The 2,594-nt window shown below is 41.2% G+C and overlaps 1 protein-coding gene across 1 annotated transcript in view; it reads right to left on the bottom strand.

Moving 5' to 3' along the window:
* The window catches only part of cunh1orf210 (chromosome unknown C1orf210 homolog), a 13,257-nt gene extending 12,320 nt beyond the window's left edge, over positions 1 to 937 (bottom strand). Inside the window, exon 1 of the mRNA XM_014023378.1 lies at positions 787 to 937. The gene's annotated coding sequence lies outside the window, so the exon portion shown is untranslated. The remainder of the gene's footprint in view (positions 1 to 786) is intronic.
* Between the last annotated feature and the right edge of the window lie 1,657 nt (positions 938 to 2,594).

Below are 2,594 nucleotides of genomic sequence, written 5' to 3'. Positions count from 1 at the left end.
ATATATATATATATATAAACATTTTACACTTGGCACCCCATGAATTACAAAAAAAATAAAATAAAAAGGGTGGCAAAAGAGCAGCACAGRCATCTGTCTCAACCCTCAATTGCCCCTTTGGTGAAAGACCCTTAACCCCCACATCTACCACACTGGGCACCCTATTTGAGAAACCTCTTATTATGATCATCATTTACACTTCATAGTATAATAATCCCTCACAGCTACTTCCTTATTCTGTATGTTGTGAATACACCAAACTGATAATCCATTTAGYCCCTTTAACTAATGCCTTTTTATSTGAGCTTYGTTTTCCTTTGAGTTTTCTAACCTTTAGGTGTGTTGCTCATGTTTGTGCAGATGAGTGTTGCAGTGTGCCTGGTCAGAGTGCAGGAAATGCAAACACAAAGTCAAATGGCAAAAAACAACACRTGAATTCGACATTTTTATAATTATTTTTTGAGTTTTGCATCTCTGGCTGAGCTAGAATTTATATCATAAATGCTCTACAAGTCAAGTTTATCATTTGTTTGCACAGTGACACTTTAAAACAGTACATGCCCATTAAAAGTACAAGAATATCTGTACATTTTTGTGTCCTTTTTATAAATAGTTTTGAACATTTTCACCCCGTGTTAATACCGCAATGCACAAATATATCATTTATTACATTAAAGCCATTTTGTGTGCTATTTTCTGAGAACCGTGTCCAGCTGAGAGCTATTACTCAATCTGATGTTTGTCCGGTCAAAGAGCCCTGTTAGAGTTGTTTATTTAAAGTCTTACCTCGTCACCTGTCCGTGAAAATCCCCGCAGCCTCAGATTTCACCTGATTTTTCTGTCAACACATTTTCACATCAGTGTTTTCTCTCGCTTTTTGTCAGCGACATGGAGAAATGTCGTAAAACAAAAAAAAAAAGGTTGAACTGGGTGTTCTCTTCGCCGCTTCCCAGAACAACGTGTTAATGAGTAACTTCAGTAACTAAGGTGTGCTCCCTCCTGCCTCCTGCTGCCCTTCCCTGTCAAACCGTGCAGCAGACCTGGRCATCAGGCAGTTCTGTCACTCACCAGAGCTAAACCAGGAAGAGATGATATATTAGAAGCAATGTGTTGTGTTTTTATTTATATGTGACACTGCAATCAGTGTAAGCTGATAGTGTAAACACCTATTTTAATACGTAATACAATATAAATTAGCTTGAAATGTTTATCACCTGTAGTGGGAGTGTCTGTTTGTAGTCCAYTGCCTCAGGTGCCACTCCTAAAATCAAACATAAGCCTTTTTTCTCAGCTGTCCCTACGCGAGACAGGAAATAGGACAAGATACAGTCGAGGGGGACGAGGAGTTTTGTTTATGTGACATCCACTTCTTAAGTGGAGAGAATGGACCTCCGAGACTCGGAAAGGAAAAGCGAGRTGACCCTGAAAACAATGGGGCCACTTCCTGACCTCCGCTGGATCTTTGCATTTCACTCCCCCGAAGAACCCTCCATACCTCCCCTCCCTGCTTTATGTTCCAGGATGCTTCAGCTGCATGCCTTGGGACAAAGATGGGTTCACAAAATATTTAATAAACTGATGACATAGCATCATCTGAAGGACAAAGGAGGGGTTTCCCACGCGAAAGGTTAGCTGCTGTTTATCAGCTGGCTTTATCTGTTCAATGATTTATTTGCTGCATGACCTCTCTGATTCCAACAGATGATGTTTGCAGAAGCTGAACCAAGCTGGTTTTTGATTAAGAGAAAACAAACAGAAATGATTGTAATTTATTATTTCTGCATTGACTGATTTGTTTAGTTAAAGACCCTTACACTATWAYGTTTTAGAYAACTTAGGCCGACTTGTGAAAAAARGTATTAAGACTATTTTATACACATCAGCCATATATTTGACCTATAGGTCCAAAAGAGGCTTCCAGTAGATTTTATTTTTTTAAATTCCATTTTCAGTTTAGGCATCTTTAGTGTTGACAGGGCCTTAAAGCAGCTTCAGAAACAGGATCACTCACTTTAAAGTAAGTAGGGAATAATAAACATCAATAAGACAAAATGCAGCCATCTAATGGGTTTGGTGGCCAACTATTAAAAAATAAGTAATTATTTTTGTGTTTACAGTAGACAAAACTGCATTGTGCACATGATTTCTTTTCCCACCTCCCAACATTGTACCCACCTCAGCCCACTTTGTGCCCACCTTGACAGCTTCCCTTTTCTTTGCCAACTTTTTTATTTAGTGTAGCGTGGAAGTTGGTGCCTGTCTGCAGCAGTCACTGTTCGAGAGGTGGGGTACACCCTGGACAATTTAGAGTTACAATTGACCTAACGGGGGGCAGTTCTCCTGGATTGGCAGACCGAGGTGGTGGTCCCCCTATTTAAAATGGGGGACCGCAGAGTGTGTTCCAACTATAGGGGGATCAAACTTCTGAGCCTCCCTGGTAAGGTCTATWCAGGGGTCCTGGAGAGGAGGGTCGGTCGGATAGTCGAATCTCGGATTCAAGACAAGCAGTGTGGTTTTCGTCCTGGTCGTGGAACAGCGGACCAGCTCTACACCCTCAGCAGGGTCCTGGAGGGTGCATGGGAGTTCGCCCAACC

This window comes from Austrofundulus limnaeus, unplaced genomic scaffold (genome assembly GCF_001266775.1).
Source record: "Austrofundulus limnaeus strain Quisiro unplaced genomic scaffold, Austrofundulus_limnaeus-1.0 Scaffold365, whole genome shotgun sequence".
Taxonomy (NCBI): Eukaryota; Metazoa; Chordata; class Actinopteri; order Cyprinodontiformes; family Rivulidae; genus Austrofundulus; species Austrofundulus limnaeus.
Note: the sequence above shows the minus strand (reverse complement) of the source record. Positions and strands in the feature narration are given on the sequence as shown.